The 15419-nt window shown below is 47.2% G+C and overlaps 1 long non-coding RNA gene across 1 annotated transcript; it reads right to left on the minus strand.

Annotated features, from left to right (window-relative positions):
* Positions 1-12964: 12964 nt before the first annotated feature.
* On the minus strand, positions 12965-15021 carry LOC120977001 (uncharacterized). Its single transcript, XR_005773801.2, has 2 exons — positions 14923-15021; positions 12965-14827 (listed from the first exon to the last, which is right to left on the minus strand). It is a non-coding gene; the product is annotated as an uncharacterized lncRNA (long non-coding RNA).
* Positions 15022-15419: the final 398 nt, after the last annotated feature.

A 15419-nucleotide genomic window follows, 5' to 3' on the forward strand; every position in this document is an offset into this window, starting at 1 on the left:
TACACAGCCGATTGCCATTTTCAAGTAATTTATTACTCTAGCTCTTACTGTTCACATAGCCTGCAAATCCATTCCCCGTTGCAGGACAGGGAAGGGATCGCCAAGTCAGACACTGTGGATGGACGGCGAGGATAGTCGGGTGTCCCGAACCCCGGGACCTAAACATCCTGTCTCGGTCTCAAGAGGATCACTGTAGAAAAACTTCTCAGGCGGCTGAATATGATGCATCTTCATCAAAACATCGATGCTGCCAAGCGCTTCAGTTAATTTGCTTAATTCCAAAGGCAAACATTCCTGTCACGTCGAGCGCCGCCTGCCACAACCGTCCCATAGATAGCAAAGCTTCTTTCGCTCCCTTCCCCTTTCTCTCGTAGACAGGCGCAAGGGAGGCGACCACATCTCTCCCACCGAAGGCCCGCGAGGCTGTGGGCTCTCGCCTCCATCTGCCGCTCCGGCGGTGGTTGGAGGGGGGAGCCCCGGTCCTCTGCCGGCTTGTAGATAGGTGTAGGGGTAGGTTTCCTTGGGGCGCTGCGATGGTGGTGGAGGCAGCGTCGCGTCGGGCTGTGTATGCTGCGGCTCGTTCCCCACTCCGGCGAAGCTCTCTATGGTGGAGCCGGCGGGCTAGCGGCCGCGTCTTCTCGTTGGTCAAGTCTGACCGGCGAGATCTGAGTGCAGGGGCTGGGTCGGCCAGGCGGCGGCGGCGACCCAGTCGGTGCTTTTTGTCCTCCAGGTCCGCCTCCGTCTTGGCGGTGTTTCCTCCAGCGCAGCTCGAGGGCCTGGGAGGTTGTACAGGAGCGAATCGGCCGGCTGTTGCTGCCTCTTTTGGCAGTGTCGACGGCGACCTTCAGGGCGCGGTGTGTTTGGAGCAGGGCTCGTGGAAGAGGGAGGGCAGATCTGGCGTTCTTCTCCGACTTCGTGGGATGGAGCCGGCGGATCTGCAGTCCGTTGAGCACGGGGATGCTCCCCCGCCGACGTGCCCCAAGGTTTCGGTCCCGTCGTTCTATGGCGGGTCACTTAATCGGCTCACAAAGCTGCTCCAGCGATGGTGCTTCGGCGGATTCGGGTTTGTTGGCAGCCTGTCTTCCCATCCTCCGGCAGTGCTTTGGCGGCGACGGCGGATGGAGACGCGTGTTGAAGATGTTGTGTGCAAGGGCCTCCAAGGACTGGGTTGTACTTTTGTATTTTGGGGGGTCTTTTGTGCAAAGTTCCAAGGACACATGTGTTTCTGGATCCTTCTAGTGTGTGCTGCGTGTGTGCGCTGTAACTGTTTTGAGCTATGAACACGTGGTTACCTTCAAAAAAAAATTTGCTTAATTCCAGCAAGCCGCCGACATAGAAACCATCTCTGGTTGTCCTCCGGAGGAAATTATAAGCCAGCATGTCCTCCTGGTACCCCATGGTGGTGAAAGTGATTTCTAACTACAAGATGACTTTATTTGAAAACGGAATCCAAATATCAACAAAAAGATGAATGGAAAGTCTTGTCGATATGAATTGATCTTCAACTCAATGACAATGCTTCAATTTTGATCTTGACTTCTTTTTTGGATGCCTGAAGTTTGTGTTCGCATTTCATCAAAGGAAAAGTGGGCTGTACCCACACGAAGAAAAGAGTTGCTCGTGTAAAAGCAATATCTTCTATTCTTGTAAAAAGGGTCTAGCATATTGTACATGTACACGTATGTAATTGTATTATGATCATCTATATAAAGAGACGTGAGGCTGGATGTTAGCCACCCACGCAAAACCCTAAACCTACCTCTTCAACTTGATATTAGCCAGATCGGGCCGCCGCCGCTCGATCCCATCTTCCGCGTCGCCGCCGTTGCTTGCTAGCTAGCTACGTGCATACGCAGGATCCATCCAGCTCCTTGCTAGCTAGCCACCGGGCCGTCGCGCTAACACTACGCGCCGCTCGATCCATCCGCTGCCGCCGCCTCTGCCGTGAGTTTCTTCTCCACCGCCGCACGCCGCCCTTCCGCGCCGCCTTCGCCGTGAGTTTCTTCTCCACCGCCGCGCGCTGTCCTCCTCCGCGCCGCCACGATGTTGTCCGCCGCCCTTTCTCTCTCCAACAGCGTCGGCACCATCACCTCGCCTGCGGCTGCCACCGTTCCCGCCGCCCTCGCCGTTCCGGCGATCTCCGTTCGCCTTGGCCGCCACAACTTCATGCTGTGTGAAGGCATCGCCGGCTCTGTCTTTGCCGGCGCCAACCTCCATGGCTACCTGGACGGCACCACGGCAGCACCCGACAAGACCATCGCCATCGGGACTGGCGACGCCGCGACGACCGCTGCTAATCCGGCGTACCATCATTGGTGGACTCAGGATCAGAAGGTCAAGGGCCTCCTCCTTACCTCCACGGAGGAGGACATCGCCTGTCAGCTCATCAGCTGCGAGACGGCGCAGGCGGTATGGACGGCCGTCGGTGCCATGTACGGCGCGCAGAGTCGCGCCAACGTCCGTCACATCCGGCGTCAACTCCAGACGCTGCGGAAGGAGGAGATGTCCGCGGCTGAGTACATGCACAAGATGAAGGCCCTTGCCGACATCATGGCTGCCGCCGGCTCTCCGATTCGTGATGATGAGCTCAATGATCACATCCTCACGGGACTCGGCTCCGCCTACAACTCCATCGCCGCCTCCCTGGGTGTGAGTAACGCACCTATGCCCTGCTCCAGCTTCTACTTGCTCGTCCTGTCGTTCGAAGCGTTGCAGGCTCAGCAGAGTGCGTCGGAGGGGTGGACTCCCTCCGCCAACGCCGTGACTCGCTCGGGCTCCTACGGCCAGGGCGGACGTGCTCCCTACTCGGAGCCCTACCCCTCCCAGGGCGGGGGTCGTTCGGCCGATGGCAACAGCTAGCCCGGGCACGGCCGCCAAGGCGGCAACGGCGGCCCCAACGGTGGCCGCGACTGCAACCCCTCCTACGCCGGCAATGGCCGGCAAAGTGGCGGGGGTAACAGTGGCAACAACGGTGGTGGTGGTGGCCGTCGCAACAATCGCTGGCGCCCCCGGTGTCAAATTTGCAAAAACTGGGGGCATGAGGCCGATGATTGTCGCAAGCGCTATGATCAGGACCACAACACTCGCTCCGCCAACTCGGCCTCCACGAACACCGTCGATTATCCTTGGGTACTGGAGACCGGGGCTATGGATCACCTGACGAGTGATCTGGAACGCCTCCAGGTTCACGAGCGCTATGATGGCAAGGACCAGGTTCAGGTGGCCAATGGTGCAGGTTTGTCTATTTCACACATTGGTCATTCCCGTTTACCCGGTTCATCTCTTAAACTGCGCAACATCCTTCATGTTCCACACATCAGAGAGCATCTCCTTTCTGACTACCGTCTTGTTTGTGATAATGACGTGTTTGTTGAGTTTCACCGTCGTCTTTTCCTCGTCATCTTACCATGCTTCATCCAGTGTCCGCGTTTCGTCGTCGCAATGGCATCAACGTCTAGGTCACCCTACCAATAATATGGTCACCTCCATTGTTCGGAGCCATGACCTTCCTTGTTCTAGTTCAAATAATTCATCATTAGTGTGTGATGCATGTCAGCGTGCTAAGAGTCATCAACTACCGTATTCTACGTCTTATCACGTCACTACTGTACCTCTTGAATTAATTCATTCAGATGTTTGGGGTCCCGCTATTGCATCTTGGGGGGGGGGGGGGGGTACAAGTATTATGTTAGTTTTGTTGATGACTACACGCGCTTCACTTGGATTTATTTTCTTAAACATAAGTCTGATGTTGAGCAAGTCTTTTATAACTTTTAGGCTCATGTGGAACGCCTTTTGGATTGCAAAATCAAGGCCGTTCAGTCCGACTGGGGTGGTCAATACCACAAGCTTCATCGCTACTTTCAACGCACGGGCATCTCCCACCGTGTGTCGTGTCCACATACGTCTCAGGAGAACGGTATTACCGAGCGCAAACACCGTCACTTGGTCGAGACCGGCCTCGCCTTACTGGCGCATTCGTCTCTCCCACTCCGGTTTTGGGATGAGACCTTTCTTACGGCATGTTATCTCATCAACCGTATGCCCACTCCGGTTCTCAACAAGGACACGCCCCTGTTCCGTCTATTTCATGTTCAGCCCAATTATTCCTCTGTTAGGATTTTTTGGGTGTGCTTGCTGGCCTAGTCTCCGCAAGTATAATGCTCACAAGCTAGAGTTCCGCTCCAAGATGTGTGTTTTCCTTGGTTATAGTCCTCTGCATAAGGGCTATAAGTGTCTTGATCGCACCTCAGGTAGGATCTACATTTCTCGTGATGTTGTTTTTGACGAGTCAGTTTTCCCTTACTCCAGCCCGGGTGTCTCGGTTGATATTGCTTCTATTGAGCACGCCCTCACTTTTCCATCCAATGAACCGGTTTCGGATGTCCATGTGCGGAAATACGACCTGTCATATTTGTCACCTGACTTGTTTTCTGCAGATGCTGCTCTACTTTCTTCCCAGGAAACCGTCGCTGCACCTGCATCCGCCGACGTGATCGACGTGCATGGCCCCGACGTGCATGCCTCGTCTCCCGAGGCTGCCTCGCCGGCCTCGCCTGATGGCGCGTCTACGGCCCCGTCGGCCTCACCCGCTGGCACGACCGCGGGCCCGACTGGGTCGCCCGCTGCGTCCCCCGTCTCACCTGGGTCGGCCCAGCCCGCCTCGCTTGCGTCGGGCGTCGCCGAGTCGCCAGCCGCGTCCCCTGGGCTGCCGTCCCCGCCTGGCTCCCCCTCAGCGCCTGGTTCGGCCCAGCCCGACGCGTCTCCCCGGCCCGTGTCGCCTGTTGCTGAAAATGGTTCAGCCGCGACATCACTGGTCGGGTCTCCGTCGTCGCCGCCACCATCTACCGACGATGCAGCTCCCGGGCACACTATGGTCACTCGTCACCGTGATCATACGCGTAAGGCCAAGACATACACGGATGGCACGGTACGGTATGACACTCGTTGGCGTGCATTCTTTGCCGCACCCACTTCTCATCGTGATGCTCTTGGTGAACCGGCTTGGCGTGCCGCCATGTCTGCGGAATTTGCTGCCCTTTGTCACACGAACACATGGGTGTTGGTGCCTCGGCCTCCTGGTGTTAATGTTGTGAGCTGCAAGTGGATCTTTAAGACCAAGCATCGTCCGGATGGTTCTGTTGACAAGCACAAAGCTCGCCTTGTTGCTCGTGGTTTTACTCAACAACAAGGGATCGACTATGGAGATACTTTCAGCCCCGTGGTGAAGCCTGCCACGGTTCGTCTGGTCCTCTCTCTCGCTGTCTCCCACAGGTGGAGTCTTCGACAGATCGATGTGAGTAATGCTTTTCTCCACGGTTTTCTGGCCGAAGATGTCTACATGCAGCAGCCCCCTGGTTTTGAGGATGCTCGTTATCCCTCTCATGTCTGCAAACTCCAGCGGTCCATCTACGGGCTCAAACAGTCGCCGCGTGCCTGGTATGCTCGGTTGAGTCAGCGGCTCTCACAGCTTGGTTTTGTTCCCTCCAAGGCAGATGCGTCCCTGTTCATCTTTTCACATGGTGCTATTCAGATATACATGCTGGTGTATGTTGATGATATTGTGATTGCTGGTTCTACACCTACTGTGGTGGATCGCCTTGTGCAGTCCTTGTCTGCGAGTTTTCCCATCAAAGACTTGGGCCGGTTGGAGTACTTCCTTGGTTTGGAAGCGTCCTTTCATTCAGGGGGCATGACATTGACGCAGAAGAAGTATGCACTTGATCTCCTTCATCGCGTCAGCATGGAGAACTGCAAGTCCACTTTCACTCCGCTTGCTACATCCGAGAGCCTTTCGCGTCACAGTGGTGCATTGCTGAGTACTGACGACTCTTTCAGGTATCGCAGTGTAGTTGGAGCACTTCAGTATCTGACGCTCACTCGTCCAGATATCTCCTTTGCCATGAACAAAGTGTGCCAGTTCCTGTCTCAGCCTACGGAGGTTCATTGGGAAGCAGTTAAGCGTATTCTGAGGTATGTCAAAGGTACGCTAGACACGGGACTACGGATTCGTAAGTCCAGATTTACTGGAGTCAGTATATTCACCGATGCAGACTGGGCAGGCTGTGTTGATGACAGGCGTTCTACTGGTGGCTTTGCTATATTTGTTGGACCCAATCTTATATCTTGGAGTTCCAAGAAGAAGCCTACAGTCTCGAGGTCTAGCACCGAGGCAGAGTATAAGGCATTGGCCAATGGCGCGGCTGAAGCCATTTGGATAGACACAGTTCTCACAGAACTTGAAGTCACACGGCAGCACACACCCATATTGTGGTGTGCTAACTTAGGGGCAACTTACCTGACGGCGAATCCAGTGTTTCATGCTCGGACCAAACACATTGAGATTGATTTCCACTTTGCGAGGGAATGAGTAGCTGTTGGTAAACTGGAAGTCAGGTTTATCTCAACTGATGATCAGCTAGCGGATGTATTTACTAAACCCGCTACTCGACAGATGCTAGACCGTTTTAGAACCAATTTGAATCTTGTATGTAGTTCAGATTAAGGGGGCATGTAAAATAGGGTCTAGCATATTGTACATGTACACGTATTTGTATACGCATGTAATTGTATTATGATCATCTATATAAAGAGACGTGAGGATGGATGTTAGCCACCCACGCAAAACCCTAAACCTATCTCTTCAACTATTCTTCGATGGGATAGGCCGTGTAATGCTTGCGAGACGAATGGAAGAACAAGGTGAGCTTGGGCAGAGGCAAGCCAAACCAGATGGCGGCAGCGACCTCCCCCTCGGGCGGCACCGGCGCCATGAAACGGATCATGGCGCCAGTGAGAGGGTTGAAGAGATGAGCAGCGTGAGGAGGGCTCCTGTCAGCCAGCACGAAGAAGCCGCAATGAGTGGTGGCGATGACGTAGTAGTTGCGGAGCAGCGGGAGCTCCTTGTGGAGGAACCGGCCGGTGGAGGCATTGACCAGCAGGCGGCGCGTGTCGCTCTCGAAGACCTCGTCGAGGATGATCCACCGGCGTGGGTGGAACCGGGAATCGGAGGCGTCGGTCTTCGGGTCGTCGATGGCGGAGCGCCAGTGGTGGCATACGACGCGCAAGTCCACATAGCAGGTCACGTCATTAGTGGTGAGGAAGGAGTCGGCGATGCGGTGGATGAGGTCGTATGGGAGCGAGGACCAGTCTGCACCCACCATGGCCGTACGGCCCTTCTCCTTCCCTTCGGCCGGCGGAAGATCAGGGGTGGCCAAGGGCATTTGAACGTCAGCGGACGTGGCCGCCGCCATTGCTGCACGATGGATTCCAGAAAAATTCAGTGCCCTAATCTTCCTTGCCAAAAGGGGTAGGATGTAAATTTAAAAGTTTTTTTATTTTGTATTTTGCATCTACTTCTATTCTCTATTATCTAGATCACCACTTAAATAAAGCCACATAACTCAACTCAATCATTGGAAATATGAAATTGCTTACCACACATGTAAATTTAAAAGTTAAAACACAAGACACACAGAGGTACACAAGTTTTAGCCAAGAGGCCATATCATGCCATCTAGGTAATTTCCTTTCTCAAATTTCACCCTTAAGGATTAGTTTTGTTCCAAGTTTCGTAGAAACCTGTTTACAGAATGATCATAAGTTTGTAACACCCCTGGTATTGAATGAAAGTTGTTTCAAAAAACAAAGGTTGGGAAGACCATATTTTTTGTGAAATTCTTAGGTATGTACAATGGTTGATAAGACTCTTCTTTTATGAAAAATAAGACAATTTTATTATAATTCTGCCACGTAACATGGAGAAGGCAATAAATAATGATATACAATAAATTATCTCTTACTCTTATCTTCGGTATCTAGATATTTCTAAATACATGGTAAGAAATATTGTATTAAGAGATCAATTAAGAGAAGAAAAATCAACTTGCAATAAAAATGTGTTGTGATTCTAAAAGAAAACTCGCTCATTCCTTTGTCTCTCCTCCAAGGAAAGACGGCTAGGGTTTCTGCGTCCCTTCGGCGGTGCCGCCGATCTCCCACGTCTCCTGTGGCCTTAGGGCCATGGGTGCGCGGTTGGATCCCGGCCCTTGCTGGCGGGAGGGCTATGTTTTCATGTGTTTCTTTAAGTTTTGTTAGGGTTTGTGTTCTACTAAAGAAGACGAGACGGCCGCAGCTTCTTAAAGATGTAATAAGGTTCTCCCCGTCTAGCCCCCGTCCCGATGGTTTGTCTAGCATCATCGAAGGGCGTGTGGAGGTCTGTCTCCGGCGGATCTCGTGGGATTCGGTCGGTGTTTGTTCGTCTTTGTTCACGTGTCTTCAGGTTGAATCATTTTGATCTAAACTTCTCTTCATCGGTGGCGGTTGCTGATCTGGTGCGTTGGTCCTATGGGGCCTTAGCACGACGACTTCCCGTCTGTCTACTACAACAAGTTGTGCCCGGCTCCGATGAGGGAGGGCGATGACAGCGGCGCGCCTTCGGCTCGCTTCAGTGCTTGTAGTCGTCGCTAGGTGGTCTATGAATCTGGATGTAATTTTCATTTTTTTTCTGGTGTTTGTTGTATTGCCATGATTGAAGATGAATAGCTCGACTGTTTTTCGCAAAAAACTAAGAGAAGAGAAATCATTTCTACTGATTTCTCTCTCATCCACCTCATCTACTTGACATCTATCTATCTATTATATAATTAAGACAAGAGGCAAATAAGCCATCACGTTCATCCACACAGATTAAATTATCTCGATCGCTAATCTATAAGATTAAGGGCCGTGATTTAAAGATGAAAGTGTTACATACAAATAATATTACGATGTATAAACGGTGCAATATGTCACGTACGCACAAATAAATAGATGTGATCCTTAGTCAATCAAGAAAAAAAAAATAGTTGCGTGACCTCCAAAACAGGAGCAGTCCGGTTGGGACACGCTTGAGCAAAAGTGGCAGGGTCCTGCAATCCGGTTTGTATTTGACCTCCAAAGTACAAACGTTGACATCACCACTGACGTCATCTTCCAAATTAATATTATTTTTCATTTGTGTGTTATATCTCTTTGCAATTACGTAAACTAATGTTGGCCCCCCATCAATCAGAAAGCAGACCAACAAGATGGAAAGACAACGCGGTGGTATTCTGGGCAGGCCACTTCTGCGACGGTGGTCGAGGTCTGTGAGAACGGGTTCGCCTCACCGGTCGGACCTCTGAAGCATTACCGCCTCCGGCCACATCACGTGTGCCTACCATGAGCAGTCAAACTTCATGTAGATGTTTTTCAATGTGCAGCAGAATCCTGCCAATCTCATCAACTAGCTCTCCCCCGCATGGTGCAAGTACCCAGCGTCAACCTTAACATGATGGTCTAGAACTGTAGACTCTAGAACCAGTGAAGATGACTGAGGAGAAGAGCAAAAGAAGAAGGGTGCGAGAATGACATTTTTTCTGCTGGGTGAGAGGATTCTTGCGTTCTTGCATACTTCCTGGCTGACTATTAAGGTACCCTCCCACTAGCCTTTTGGTCTCCCTAATCACGCCAATCTCCAAGCTAGCTCTGAATCTAGGTTTACTTTTTGTTTCTAGACGACGGCAGCTCTATGAACTTCTACCCTATGACCTCACGTTGGTTTGCTCTACACTAGCTACCATCGACATATCATGCATCTATAGATTGTCGTGTTTGGGTATTGCAAATTATACTGACTTTTTGCATCACCATGCATGCAGTGAGCCAAAATCATTGGGGGGGGGGGGGGGGGGGGGCATAATTCGTTTTGAATGATTTTTGATGGATAAATAGGCCTAATACAAAGGTATATACAAAAAAATTCTTATGAGCTGGGGGGGCCATGGCCCAGATTGGCCCCCACCAAGCTCCGCCACTGCATGCATGCATACCGGAGATGAGTTAATGATAGAATGCCTGAGCGTTGACAATATTGGCCGCAATGGAGAGTTAAGGATGCACGCGGACTCATCCACGCCCGTTATCGTCCACATGAGGATTAGTTAATCAGCATTATTATATTTAAGTTAAGCAGGAATTAGTTTATTATCGACCGCGTGGACGGCCGTGGACATGTCCGTCTGCATTCCCAAGTTTGGTGTTCTGATCCCGGAATATTTCAGACCCTGAAATCAGATATGCAAGTTACAAGGAAAATGTAAAACACCCTGAATATATATTTTCTCTCATGGTTGAAAAATAATCAAAACTAAATATTAGTTCTTTTGGGTATTGTCATCTTTCTGTATAATTGAAATAGCTTTCCACTGTATGAGTGCAAATTGAAATTGAAAAGGTTTTGTTTGAGAAAATAGGTCAGATATTCTTACATACAATTTTATTTTTCTTTATGCACCAGCATGTATGTGTTCTTTTTACATAATTGTTTTCATCCTTCTACTGAATCCTCTTTTGAATGTGTGTTGTCTGTTGTGCTTACTCGCTGCCGACATCTTACCTTTCAGGTATAAGACAAAATTATCTGACCTATATTCACTCTATGTCTCCGGTGATTTACATGATTATTAGTAAACAACATATAGTCTATAAGTACGGATAAATATTATGACTTCTATTCCATTCTAAGATAGATAGAAATCATGTCACCTACATGATCAGGTCAGAGTTGGTAGCCAAGACATCTTGCTAATAGCTAAGTTTCAAGGTGTACTATTAATTTTCTTCTATTGCTCTACAGACATATTTGCTATAATAGTATATGTTCTTTTGTAGGACTAAACTATAGGTTTTCGATGGTACAAACAGTTATCGGGCTTAAAAGGAGTTACAAGCACTTAAGTGTATGCTCCGCACGAAAAAAAGATATACATCTTTGAGTATTTGTTTCTTTTCCTGAAAAGGAAAAATCAGAGCAAACATACAAAAGTCTATTAATTTTATCTTCCCACGGTTTGTGGAGTCAAATTTTTTATGGACAAATTTTTTGTAATCATACCTGGTACGATGCTAAAATTTCTCCATCGTTGATTTTACTGTAAGTCGATATGATACTCTGTACATGAATGAGGTTGCTTATAAAGAATCCAAGTAAAAAAAGATCTCTTAGTTGCTAAACAACGAGTACACCTATATGCTAGAAAATCCAAACTAACGAATAATACCTCGAATTATTTAAACTGAATAAGCTTTTCGATTTGTATACTAATTGTATATATGACTATATTCCTTCGAAGCTCAATTTTAAAATGAATTATATATTTAAATCATCAGTTGAATTTATATATATGATTTATTTATTTTGCAGTTATTTTAAAATGAAATAAGCATTTGGATGTGTATTTTAAATGTTCAAGTATCTTTATTATGAAATAAATTCCATTGAAATTAGGTGTTTGATACATGAAATTGAAACATATCAAATATGAAAATATGTATCAAAAAGCTAGCCGCGCAAATGCGCGGGTCGCACTACTAGTTTTTAAGATAATACTGTTGTATAAACTCTCAAGCACAAAATAGCGGTCTCTCCATACAGGGCGCACACCTTGTTTAGCGTAAGTGTGAGATTTCTCTCAGACTTTTTTGGGGTTTTTGTTTTCTTTGTTTTTCTATTTTTCATTTTCTAAAATCATGAAAAGACTAAATTTATGAATATTTTTTGAAGACATGAACATTTACTAGAGTTGCTTGTATTTTTAACTTTGGGACCATCATTTAAATATTCACAAATATTTTTTAAATTCATAAATATTTTATGATTTTGTGAACATTTTTCAAGTCCGCATACATTTTTTTATAATTTGCGATCATTTTTCGAAGTCACAAATATTTTTTAATTCACAAAAAATATTTAAAATTGATTAATATTTTTAAAATTCGTGGATATATTTTTCACTGCACGAACTTTTTTCAAGTCATGATTGTTTTTCAAATTTCATGTTTTTAAAAACATTTGGATTTAAAGAAAAGTCGTGTACTTTGTACAATACATGATTTTGTTTTTGAAAATTTCATATTTTCTGAATTTATGATTAATTTAATATAAAACAACCATTTCATTTCCCCCTAATTTTTTTTTGTGGGGATTTCCCCCTAAAAATAGTGAGCCTGAATAGCCGAGCGAGAGACGTAATGGGCCGCAACAGGCTACCCCTCGGGGTGAGTGCCAATGCTCGATTTGGCGCTACCTGCACTCACAAGGAGCTCCATAGAGCAACTAGTTAGAGGGTACCCTCTAGGCGGGGCTTCGCAGAAGTCACTCGTGGAGCAGTTCAACACTCAAAGTGGTGCAACCAGCTTCGCCACATGTTGTGAGCTGGACGCATCCCTTATTAGGACATTTTCTTCTCTTTTTTTTGTTTTTGTCTCAATTTTCAGTTTTGGGTTTTGTTTCCTCTGTTTTTTTATTTTGATTTTCGTTTGTTGGGAGCGTCGGTGTGTTTTGCTCCCGTGCGAGGACATGTGAGCTTCTACATGAAGCACATGTGCGCTTCAAGCAGAAGCACTAGTGTGTTGTGCTTCCTCGTGAACACAGATATGCTTCAAGCAGAAGCATAGTTGTGTTTCGCCTCGCGTTGGGAGCACATGTTAGTTTACTTGGAAGCACCATTCTGCTTCTGCGGGAAGAACATGTGTGCTTCCTCGCTGGAGGACAATTGTGCTTCATCCCGCTGGAGCATAAGTCAGGAGCGTGAGTTAGTACAACTAGATGATACCCCGCGCGTTGTTTCGAAAATTTATTACATATTTTTCGAGTAACATGCTAGTCAATAAGATGATAATAATTGGATATAAAATTACAATACCTCAACATTACTGCAGAAATTTGTATGAATTAATTGTACCAAAAATGACGTTAGGATGTTGTGGAATTTTCCTAAAGATCCCACATGTGTGGCAATGACTGCGACCAAGAATCGGCGACAATATGCATGTTTTAAGCATCTGCAGCAGCCAGCAGACGGCATAATAAAGTAGAACAAAGTATATCATAGAAAAGAAAGATGCCAGCAGAAGGCATAATAAAGTAGAACAAAGTATATCATAGAAAAGAAAGATAAAGGGCATAAATATGATTTCTTGTTTCAAACTCCAAGAAGCTTTTAGTCAGTTTTATACATGTAACTAAGAAAATAGTAGTAAAAATGAAAATTGGTTGTCAACCTAAATGCCAGTAGAAGGACCCTTCCTCCTCGACAACACAGATTCTAAATTGGATCGTAAGTGTGTCTGTCTCTGTGACTATGTCAACATGCCCTTCATGCCAAAATAAATCCCACAATGCCATTGATTTCAAAGATAGTCCCTGATAGATGGGAACGACAAAAGCTTACGATTATGGATAAATGTCAAATTTGGTGCTTGCAAAGATTATCTAAATTATTCCTTTGACTGTTGAGTTAGTGAACATCATGTTAAGAGGTGTAGGTCTGATTGGTACCAAGAACGTGATGCTCATATGAGTTGTAGATAAATCAATAGATATCATGCATACCGCGGGACTAAAGATTTTAGGTGGCTTCAAGAACCTAACTAACTCTGTTAAGTTGCATATGCCTACCGTAGTTCTTAGCAGCTGCACTGGGACTGGTCAAGGGGACTGGTCGAATAGCACGACCCTATGAAGAACTTTATGGGATATCCAATTTGTGCAGTCTTAAGAACAGAGGGCCTCAATACAAATATTTATTAGAAACCTGTAATCAACTAATGGAATAATGGTCGCTTTGTTTTGTTCGGCGTGCCAATCAAACATAACACTGTTGGAACAAACTGGCTTATACAATCGATCTAGCTAATAATGTGCAGATATATTAAGTATGGGAAAAATGCTAACACACACCTACTGTCTCATGACAGAAACATGGACCCATCTCTGAACATGTTCAAGGAAGGCAAGACAAACATATTCAACAGGCCAAGTGCATGATATAGTAAATAAGCAACAGAGTAGAGGAAGTGTGAGAATGGAGAGATCAGGAACATGGTACGTGTTGCAGCGGAACTATGTTACAATTTTTTTAATATTAAGAGATAAAACATAGAAACACTTTGTGCATGCAAATGAAGTGGGCTTAACTACCATGTTGTAAGAGACATCTCATTGGTAAATCTCGTGGTTAGTAATATAGATTCATGACTGAGTGTGGTGAGAAGCATGATTCACATACTGGTTGACAAAACACAACAAATTTACTCACAAACTGCTAGTATTCTGAAACTAACCAAACGATTTTGTCCAAAAAGGAAATTGTACTGCAACGAACCTCTGAATAATCAATACGCATACTTGGAGTTTTACCAAAGCTATCAACTTGTTGATGGGACTACGCAGACTTAGACAATGGGAGTTCTGGCGAGTTCAGTATAAACCTGCACAGTTACATGAAAGAAAAAGAATAAGCCATGCCGTCAATTATTTAATTAATGGGATTCATGGCCACGCCATGAGGAGATAATCTGGATTAGTGCTACTATGAGCTTAGAGCATCAGGCGCGGTGGTGATTGCCGCATCAGGCGCGTCCGAGGCCGCCGCCACAACGAGGGCTCAGAGCACAGCAACGACATGAGGGAGCTCCTCCTCGATCACGCTAGAACTGGGCTGCGCCGGGGATGGCTGTGTCTGATGCATCTGAGGCGGCCGGCGCTAGGACGGTCCGCACCAGAGCAAGGACATGAGGGAGCTTCGAGGAGAGTCTGACCATAAGCGTGGGGAGACCGTGAGGTACTTGCCGAGGGTGGCCCGGGCCGATCCCGGCGCGGCTGCATCCTCCGCAAGGCGCTGTTCTTCCATGGCGGGGCACCTACGAATCTACGATTTGGGAAGCCGAAGGCAGGGCAGGGACTGCCACCGGGGTACCTCATCGCAGAGGATGAACGCCTCTTACCATCGCTCACTGCCACACCCTGCCAAATTGCGCGCATGTGAGCGAACATAAATACCAGATGGAATAGCAACTTAATCGCCAGAGTAGTGGGATTTGATAGAGGGAGAAGAAAACCTATCCGTCTCGGTTTCAAAAATAATACAGTGGGATTTGATGAAGGTTGGAGAAGACGAAGAGGAAGTTGAATCTGTTTCGTTGGAAAGATGAGCGGGTCTGCGTTGGGAATCATAAATGCCATGTGAGTTGATTTGGTATTTTTCCTCGAGGGGAGAGGGCTAGAGGTGGGTGGTTCCGGTGGATCCTGCGGGAGGGCCGGAGGCCGTGCGGTCTGCAGGTGAGGGGAAAAGCAGGTCTTTTTTCACCGCCGTGAGCCCGTGACCGCAGGGTAATAAGAGTGAGTGGGCGATCTTGGAAACTGAAAATGACATGGCAATCCGCTGATGCTGACAATGTGCATGATGAGAGATTAGGAAGAAGTTGGTAGCAACTTCTTAAGAATGGTAGATTTGTAAGCACGTGTTAGTTCACTTTGGAAGGATAAATTTTGCCCAGAAAGTTCTACAAAATCTATTAACATGAGATCTAGTTGGGAAGATCTTGATGTGAGGAAT

Source organism: Aegilops tauschii, chromosome 3 (assembly GCF_002575655.3).
Source record: "Aegilops tauschii subsp. strangulata cultivar AL8/78 chromosome 3, Aet v6.0, whole genome shotgun sequence".
In the NCBI taxonomy this organism is placed as follows: domain Eukaryota; kingdom Viridiplantae; phylum Streptophyta; class Magnoliopsida; order Poales; family Poaceae; genus Aegilops; species Aegilops tauschii.